Here is a 10805-nt window from a genome sequence, read left to right on the forward strand (position 1 = left end):
ATTGTTTCTACAGCCCGTAGAAGGCCCATTATTTCTATGGACCATAGAAGGCCCATTGTTTCTATGGCCCGTAGGAAGCCCAGTGTCACTACAGTAAATATGTAGCCCACGGCCTGTTAAAGGCGGGAAACTACTATAGGTTTAGACTTGCTAATGGCCCAAGATGATTATAGGCCCATGTTTTGGACCATATGAGTAACGGGCCGGCCTGAAGACCGACAACACTGAGATCCACTGAACCTTCCGGCCTAAATTACAACATACGGACTAAAGAATAAACCTAGACTATACAACAAAGAAATTACGGCATATTACATCCACTGGGAATCAAAGTTCGCTACCGGTGATAATAAAGCGCAACATGACCGCGGATTACATACACTAGGCATCAAAGGTCGCCACCAGTGCATATAAACGCGTCGACAAAAGAATATACAAAACTGAGAGCACTTCAGAAGGCACTAGACCTAGCAAGCTCGGGCCCCGCAAGCAGCCGAACAAGCTGATGAGACCTCAGTTGTGTCAACGATAGATGCTTCATCCCTAGCTGTATGGCACCATAGTGCACAAGGCAGTCCCCTGACATCTTCATTACATCTTTGACTTCAAGTCGGAGCTGAGCTGAAGCAAGCCTTTCCGCTTTAAGTTGAGACTGAAGAAGTCGAACTGATTGAGGCAGCGACTGCACAGAGGTTGTCTCACACCTGTTGGTGAGTACCTTCAACTCACTGTCTTCATCAAGACAGGACCTTGGGGTCATCTCGCTGTCCTCAAGATGGTTTGGCTCACTATCTTTCCTAAAGTTCTGCCTGGCATAAGAGATACGACTCTGAAAGAGAAACAAGGAGACACGTAACAGGTTTCACAATTATATAAACAAATAAATTGATCTGTTCTGCATAAGGAACATGTTTTTACAACTACAATTTAAAACTGGTAGTTGTTGCAAACATCCAATCAGATGTAAACAGCAGTGGAGGAAATGATGCCTATCCAAATCTATACTAGAACAAAGTTTGAAGGCTTGAGAAGGATGAACTTACATTACTTCTCCATGTTGATGGAAAGATAATTCAATAAATTCCCCAAAGAAAATTCTTTATAAGCGTTGCCATTATTCTACATTTTGCAAAGAGTAAATATAGATCAAATAATATTGGAAGAAATAGAGGATAATGAAGCTCAGGTGCAGACTGATGATACATAATCAAATAGCAATTAATTAAGTACACCGTTACAAGGCAAAAGGCATTGACAAGAGGAATGCAGACATCAACGTGTGCAGTGGCATTGGCTTTATTCAACATTTTGGTAAGAGTAAATGTAGATATGATAATTTGGAGAAAGTGGAGGGCAGGGCAGATAAGATGCAGAGTAATGCTAGACAATCAACTATCTCGCGATGCATGTACAGTAATACCACCACCGTCCGTTATTAGTTGTCGCTCAAATGGATGTATCTAGCACTATTAAGTTCTAAATACATCGAATTGATCAACAATTAATTCCATACAGAGGGAGTACATGACAACAGGTACTTACATGATCAATCCAAAACTTCATAACCATTGTGTTAATTCTACATTTATCTAAGAGTAAATATAGATCTTATAATTTCAAGCAAAGGGAGGATAAAGAAGCGGACATTTACAGTGATGCTACATAATCAAACAGCAATGAGTGTAAGTATGCTGACAAAGGGCAAGAGGTACTGACAAGAGCAATGCAGAGCCCAGTATTGTCGTGAGATCCTATGATCCATTGAGCAAGGAGATTCATCTGAAATTAGTTTTCATACAAGAGAGAAGGCAAGGCACATGCAGAAATTTAGGAGTTCAAATTTTGAATTGATATCATAGATAGTACCTGACGCTGGGCTGTCAGCAGTTCTAATAGGGGTTTGGCCACTGGAGTAGGGGTAAAGTCTGTTATAGTTGGGCCTGTGTTTTCTATGGCTCTTGATCTATCTGATTTAACATGTATCACTACCTTTTCCAAATACCTAGTTTGTACTCCTTGAGGATCTGCAATCACCCTCTTCCTTTTGGACATCTATTACGAAAGAACAACATTTGACTGGGAAAACATAGTATGACGACACATGGAATAGGTACAGAAAATGGATAGGTATGGCATATACTCATATATGATGCTTAAACTAAGCAGATGGTGTAACAAAGTAGAAGTAATGCAAGAGGTCAGATGCAAAATATGTGCGACCAATACAACCTTGCCAAGTTAGAGCATGCACCTTGATGGGTGAATAAGATAGGCCATCCTCCACCATGCCAAGTTTGTTAGCCAGTGGATTGTTCCGCAATATTCCTCTCGTGCGCCCATTCTCATATTCATTTTGATAATGTTCAATACCTGACATGCATGAAAACATAAAAACAAGTGAGATTATCTTTGTAATGCAGAAGTGATTCTAATCTAATACTTCCTCCCTGTAAACCCCTTTGTGATATCTCTGCAATTCTTCTAAGAGGTTCCATGCATGCTGTAATTTGGTGTGTGCATTAATATACTATGGCCTACTACTCAAAATATGAGAGCTCCAGAAGTGATGATACTTCGCAGATGACAGCTTCAACATATAGTAAAGAAGAACAAGTCGACCTGACCTGACAGATTCAGAATATACTAAGGGAGAATAACTCGACTTGACCAGTCGACCGCAAGAGAAGAGGATCATCTTAAAGAAGAGCAGAAGAGCAAGCAGATTGAAGATATTACAAGTCTTTCTATACAATGTCGGTTGGCCACCCATGATGAACCAGAGCGCACAGAGAAATACTATTCCTTCCGGTCTCTCCATATGTGGCTCACATGCATTTCGAAACTAAAGTAGGAACATTTAGCTGACCAATTAAACATCTCTCAGTTTTACTAATATCACCATAATATCAGATTTGAATTTGTACAACTAAGCTTGTTTAGCTCGATGGGTGGAGGAGTGCTATTACGACACGAACCACGTAGGCTGATCGTGGTCATCATAAAATGGGGAAACCGTAAGCATGATGAGTATAGTGTTGACCATGGCAGTGGGATGGCAGATCTGAAGCTGCAAACCGTGCAAAGGGTAGTTTGCAACCGATATTTGCTTTGAAATAACAACTAAGATTTGGTATGGACAAGAAAGTACAGTCAGCAAGTGACAAAGAAATGCAATTCTGCTGTCTCTCTATATGTCGCGACATGCATTTGGAAACTCAAGTGGGACCTTTAGCGAACCAATTAAATGTGCGTGTTAACGAATATCAGTATCATATCACAATCATATTTGAACAACTAAGCTTTGGAATTTTGAGTGTTGCGTTGTTTAGCTTGAAGGGTGGAGTAATGCTAGTATGACAGAAAGCACCTACGCAGATCATAGTAGAGTAGATAAAAGGGGAAAACCCTAAGCATCAAGAGTAAAATCAGGAAAGTGGAACTAGCTGGACCAGTGGGTGGCGCACATGCTTTTCGAAACAAATATAGGAACATTAGGTGACCAATTAAACGTTCTCTGTTTTAGTAATATGAGCATCATATCAGATTTGTATTTCAACACGTAAGCTTTGGAATTATGAGTGGCATGTTGTTTCGCTTGATGGGTTGAGTTCTTGAGGAGCAGTGCTAGCACGACACGAAGCAGTGAAGCACCTACGATGATGGTAGTGAATATAAAGGGGGGAAACCATAAGCTTTACGAGTATAGTGACCGTGACATGGCGGATCTGAAGGTGCAAACTGGACAAAGCTACTTCGCAACCAATGTTTGCATTCAACTAGCCACTACGATTTGGTACGGACAAGAAAAGTACAGTAAACAATTTAAGGTCTCCGGGTGAGATCAATAACTTAAGCACATATGGAAGAGTACCACCTCTCTTGCGACGCCGTGTAGGCCCCTGTTGATACGTTGAGGGTGCTGCGGGTGCGATGGCTGTCGGCGGCGGGGAAGAAGACTTTAGATGGCAGACGGCCGGGTTGGGGGATAAATCCTGTTGCCGTGGACGAGGCGGTCGTAGGAGCGGCAACGGAAAAGTCAACGACGGCGCCGATGAAGCGACGCGACGCGATGAAAGGATCCTGGTCCGGCGCCGTGGATGAGAGACGTCCATCTCTTGCAGTGGACGACGGGGTAGGGGTAGCAGCTCTGGCAAGGTGGAGGATGGGGTGGCGGACGGAGGAGGCTAGCCGCAGTGGGGAGGTTGTCGTGGCGCCAACGGTGTATGAATGGGGAAATGGAGGGGGATGGGGGGATCTCAAACTTTGGGACGCGCTTGTCTGAAATGTGGCAAAGTTACGAACTTATTGTTGGGGAACGTAGTAATTTCAAAATTTTCTACGCACACGCAAGATCATGGTGATGCATAGCAACGAGAGGGGAGAGTGTTGTCCACGTACCCTCGTAGACCGAAAGCGGAAGCGTTATCACAACGCGGTTGATGTAGTCGTACGTCTTCACGATCCGACCGATCAAGTACCGAACGCACGGCACCTCCGAGTTCAACACACGTTCAGCTCGATGACGTCCCTCGAACTCCGATCCAGCCGAGTGTTGAGGGAGAGTTTCGTCAGCACGACGGCGTGGTGACGATGATGATGTTCTACCGACGCAGGGCTTCGCCTAAGCTCCGCAACGATATTATCGAGGTGTAATCTGGTGGAGGGGGGCACCGCACACGGCTAAAAGATCGTAGATCAATTGTTCTGTCTATGGGGTGCCCCCTGCCCCCGTATATAAAGGAGCAAGGGGGAGGCAGCCGGCCAAGGGGAGAGGCGCGCCAAAGGGGGGAGTCCTACTCCCATCGGGAGTAGGACTCCTCCTTTCCTTGTTGGAGTAGGAAAAGGGAAGGGAGAAGGATAAAGAAGGAAGGGGGCGCCCCCCCTCCCTAGTCCAATTCGGACTAGTCCATGGGGAGGGGTGCGGCCTCCCTTTGGGGCCTTTCTCTCCTTTCCCGTATGGCCCATTAAGGCCCAATACGAATTCCCGTAACTCTCTCGTACTCCAAAAAATACCCGAATCACTCGGAACCTTTCCGAAGTCCGAATATAGTCGTCCAATATATCGATCTTTACGTCTCGGCCATTTCGAGACTCCTCGTCATGTCCCTGATCTCATCCGGGACTCCGAACTCCTTCGGTACATCAACATACATAAACTCATAATAAAACTGTCATCGTAACGTTAAGCGTGCGGACCCTACGGGTTCGAGAACTATGTAGACATGACTGAGACACCTCTCCGGTCAATAACCAATAGCGGAACCTGGATGCTCATATTGGTTCCCACATATTCTATGAAAATCTTTATCGGTCAGACCGCATAACAACATACGTTGTTCCCTTTGTCATCGGTATGTTACTTGCCCGAGATTCGATCGTCGGTATCTCGATACCTAGTTCAATCTCGTTACCGGCAAGTCTCTTTACTCGTTCCGTAATACATCATCCCGCAACTAGCTCATTAGTTGCAATGCTTGCAAGGCTTATAGTGATGTGCATTACCGAGTGGGCCCAGAGATACCTCTCCGACAATCGGAGTGACAAATCCTAATCTCGAAATACGCCAACCCAACAAGTACCTTCGGAGACACCTGTAGAGCACCTTTATAATCACCCAGTTACGTTGTGACGTTTGGTAGCACACAAAGTGTTCCTCCGGTAAACGGGAGTTGCATAATCTCATAGTCATAGGAACATGTATAAGTCATGAAGAAAGCAATAGCAACATACTAAACGATCGAGTGCTAAGCTAACGGAATGGGTCAAGTCAATCACGTCATTCTCCTAATGAGGTGATCCCGTTAATCAAATGACAACTCATGTCTATGGCTAGGAAACATAACCATCTTTGATTAACGAGCTAGTCAAGTAGAGGCATACTAGTGACACTCTGTTTGTCTATGTATTCACACATGTATTATGTTTCCAGTTAATACAATTCTAGCATGAATAATAAACATTTATCATGATATAAGGAAATAAATAATACTTTATTATTGCCTCTAGGGCATATTTCCTTCACTTATCCCCCGTTTAAAATTTCGGACATCACGTCGGTTGGGGATAGGACGGTAATCTCGCATCTCCCAAATATTTGCCGGTAACGATTTCGGGCAAGGAGAGGGTGTTTTGCCGGCCACGGTTGGCGCCCACAGTGTATGAACGGGGCTGACAGGTAGGGCGGTTGTGTCACGTCTGAGGGAAGTTACACATCTGCCCCTATTTAAAATATTAGCCTACATCGATTTCGGACGAGGAGAGTTTGTTTTGCCTCCCACCGTGGATGAATGGGGAAATGGAGGGAGAGACACATGTCTTTCGGACAAGCTTGAATCAAATGTGTTTTGCCGCCCACGTTTGGCGCCCACCGTGTCTGAATGGGCTCAGAGGCTGTCGTGTCACGTCTGATTGAAGTTACTAGTCTACCCCTATCGACAATAGTGTAAATCCGGTTGATAAGGATGTCAAGTGTCAGGGGTAGACAGTAATTTCCATCTCGCAAACACTTGCTTCGGGCCGCCCACAAATGATAGTGGGTGTTTAGCCGCTTCGTTCAAAACTTGGGACAATTAGCATTCACGTTTGCCCTGGGCCCTGGCAACTAAATCCAAATCCGATTTTTATTCGATTACGAATATCCACAGATAATTCTACATTTTGTTATTTATTTCTTGAAAATCACAACAAATATTTATTCCACCTTTATATATGATTATGATTTAGAAATGCCATGATCTTCGAATTCAGTAGGTTGGATACACTTTGAGTCAAACAGTTATTTCATCCAATACAATATGCTCACACGAAAAATAGTTCACCTTATGTCAATCATACAAGTACTGAGGATTACCTCGCCTAAAAAATTCAGATCATTACAACACATGGACAACATAGGGGGTCTTACAACATAGTCCATTCAGAGACATGACACAACATGCAAGTACAATAATCTAATGACAATTTCAACTGCTATCTAAAGAAGAACTGGGATTACCCTGGGCTTCAGATAGCAGAAGCAGCAGGACCTCCTCCGTCTTCAAATGCAACATTCTTACTTCCTCCAATTCTTGGGTTGCTTGCATAATGCGTGCAGCTAATTGCATAATTTCCAGCTTCAAGATCGAGATTACCTCATTCATGGCAGCCACACCATCTCTTTCTGCCTCTAGTAGAGCCTCAAGAACTATAATATCTGTGCTCAGACTGCTCTCCGGCGGTGTTGCCTCTGGACTGCTACCATCTGGTAACATGGATGGCGCACTGCTTCCACAAATAGATTCTGGGGTTGTACATTGTGTCCTAGTGTGAACGGCATCCTGAAAGGTTTCCGCTGGACATAAGTAAGAGATAGTTATCGCATGATCCAGGCAGTAAGCTTACATGGTAAACGACATACGAATTATTGCCGAGCATGGCAAGCTATATTTAAATGGTTCGAAGCAGCATCAGCCGAAAAGAAATTAAAATGGTAAGATGAAACTAGGGATGTAAGTGGCAAATAAACGACATCCGCCAGTCCCATCTAGTTAGTTTTTGCTAGCTCCCTGGTTCATTTTCCTCAAAAAAACAAAAACTCTTTTGAACTATCATACCACTAGTGGACTTTAATCGGGATTAAACGGGACCCAGTTGATATCCCTAGTTGAAAGGGAGTGTACCACCGCTATATTTAAGTTGCCAAGGCATCTAAGCAGTTGAAATAATCTGAGAAAGCACTTAACAGTGTGGCCTCATATAAACTACGAAGACAGTCTTGTGATGAAGTTTAGAGGAAAAGCTAAGGACTCAAATGAACTAGGCATGCATTTCTTTATGATAGTACAATAGGCACTGCTGACATATTGGCCAACTCAGGTATAGCGTAACAGGTAACAAACAAGCATTCAAATCTAGCAATACAGCAAAGCAGACAACTGAACTATTTGTTATTCTGTAGGATTACAGGTTGAGGGCACAAGCCAAGAAAGCAGCCCACACGCATTACATTTCACATGTACTAAAATACACTGGCTTGCCATATGTTGCTGTGAAGCCTCGCTGCTGTTGCAATGTTCTTTGAAGATATCGTTAGCATCCCGTGGTTGCAAATCTACTTGTTGTAGTTTATTCTGCACCCTCTATTTAGGTAAAATTAATTTTAATCGCATGCACTAGTTCGAATTGATTATCAATGGTTCATCTAAACTAATGAAAGAAGGGTGTGTGCATACATGACAATATATCTGCTTCCCTCTATTTTTATGCTTGTTCGAGGTGCTAGCCCCAAAAGAACAAATATTTTGCTTGATGGGGTTGGCAGCTCCATAATTAATAGAAGCATCAAATTAGTCATGCAACTTGGGAAGATCAAGAACACACAAAAAAGTAATGAACAGAGGCTCGTAGCAGTGATGTAATAGCTAGCATCAGAAAATGTAGGGTAAAACGAACAAAAACCAGCGGAGCCACATGCTAGTTTGCTGATGTGTAATTAAGCATAGAGAACATGAAGCAGTCTGATGGAACCAACAGGTGGCATCAGAACAACACCATTATCATAAATATAGCATGCAAGAAGTAAAATAGTAGGCAGTGATATCTAGGAAGTACAGTAATACTTAGGACAAAACTAAAGCATATTAACTATATGTGCACTGGTATGTAATTTAGCACATGTAACATGTTCACTGCCAGAAGTATGGCCCTACAGGTGCAAGCAGAATAACGCATCTCATGAAAAACTGAATGATGCCCTGAAGATATTCAAAGGTGTGATGCTTATGCTAAGAAAGTGAACGTAGGCGCCGGCCGTTGGATAATAGTACCTGATTCTCGGCGGCGTATGGGTATCGTTGGCATACTTGATAGCTAAGGATCGTCGATGGTGCTCGTGTTGCGGTTGAGTTTGGGCCGGCTGTCGCCGTCGCTGAAGCAGCTCCGGTGCTACGGTTGCGGCGCCTGTCGACATACAAGAAAGCTCATTTGTGGTAAGTGAACAGTTGCACGATAAAGACAAAAACCGAAGGAGTACAGATCGAAATAACCTGATGAGGCTGCGGCGTCGGTAAAGCAGGGCCGGTGGAGTTGAATATGGCGTCCGTGGAGCAGGTCCGGTGCAGTGGACGAAGGCTTCGGCGGGCGCATTGTACAGTGCTTTCGGTGAGGCGAATCTGTTGCGGCGGACGAGGGCTTGTACGAAGGGCCAGCGAAGGGACGGACGAGGGAGTCAGTGAAGGGCCTACACTGTGGTGGACAAGGGCGCCGGTTAAGCAGATCCGGTGCGGTGGACCATGATGGCGGTCAAAGAGATCTGGAGCGGTGTACAAGCCAATCGCTGAAGCGGCTCCGGTGAAGTGGTGAGTTGGCAGTTGGGGGTTCCAAGGTGCGGAAGGTAGATTCGTCGGGGTGTGAGGTCCACCGCTGCGGCGGAGGACTAGATTCGGCGGCTTACCGTGGTTGGGGGGGGTCGGGGAGGGGAAGGGGCTCTGGGGAAGAATGTTGGGGGCAAAGAGGGGAAAACAATGGAGTTACCAAAGCAGCCCTTTTCCGTTCATGTGGCAGGGGTAAAACAGGAATATCGCAGGGCTAAACTTTCAGGCGCGAGATATTTCGATGTGAGCGGGAAGTTTGAAAGCTTTTGGCGCCTGAAATTATATTCTGCTCTTGTACGGCCGACTATGATATCATGGCCGAGGATTTGTTTGTTTTGCACGCCAAAAAAAGTGCAAGTTTTGAAAATCAATGTCTCCAACTCGAAACTTAGATTGTCCATTCAATTCAAATATGGATCATTGAGCTACTACAAGCAAATACCATCATATGGTCCAATTCAAATGAAATTCCAAATGTGTTTATCCTAAATATGATGACAAAAGCAAAAATGTGTATGTGTATGAATAAAGTGGATGATTATAAAGTTTGAACATGCCCGTATGTGTATATCTCTAGGTTTGATATATGAATTTGAAATCACGAAATCCCGGCTTTAAAATGTACCTCCGTTTAAATGAATTACAAAAGCTAATGATGGAGTCGAATTCCAAAATTCCAATCTTAGGTTTGTAATTCTGGTACATCAAAGTATATCACGCATGTTCAAAATTATCGTTATCTCATAGTCCAAACTGTGAAACAAATTGATCAACCTTGAGTGCACACACTATTGACCATGTATATCTCAATTACGCTAAAGTCCCTCAAATATAGACACCTCACTCTTTATCTGAAGCCAACCCCCCCTCGTCGCCCACCCCCCCCAACACACACACAGAGAAGTCGCTCTCTCCCCCAAACACCAATACACGAGCACATTAACATCCCTCTCTCTTCTAAAGTCCGGACCCCAATATAGGTCTCTATCACTTTGTCTCTTGGGCATGCACACATCTTTTCCCCCACTCTCTAGCTAGGTCTCCCGGCATCTCTCTTTCCCAAGCACACGCACTATGTAGAGTGTATCTTTCCCATACACACAAAACATTGCCCCCAAACGTCTATCTCCCTAGTTATGTGGTTCTCGCACACTCACCTCACACACCACCCCCACTGCAAAACAAGCACACTTTGTCTCCTTGTGCACCACTCTCCTCTTTCTATCTCTCCCACATGCGGACCCGCCCCAGCTCCTCCCTGTATACATATATGTCGTGACTCTTTCCATAGCTCCCTAATGTATCATCGTTCTCGATCTCGCACATTGTTCTCTACACCATCTATTCTAGATCTCTCATGAAGTCCCTATCACACACACGATGACTCACTTCCCTTGCGTCTCCATACATAGGCCAATTTCAAACAACATCAACATTGTCTCCCTATCTATACGC

This window comes from Triticum aestivum, chromosome 2D (genome assembly GCF_018294505.1).
Source record: "Triticum aestivum cultivar Chinese Spring chromosome 2D, IWGSC CS RefSeq v2.1, whole genome shotgun sequence".
NCBI lineage: Eukaryota > Viridiplantae > Streptophyta > Magnoliopsida > Poales > Poaceae > Triticum > Triticum aestivum.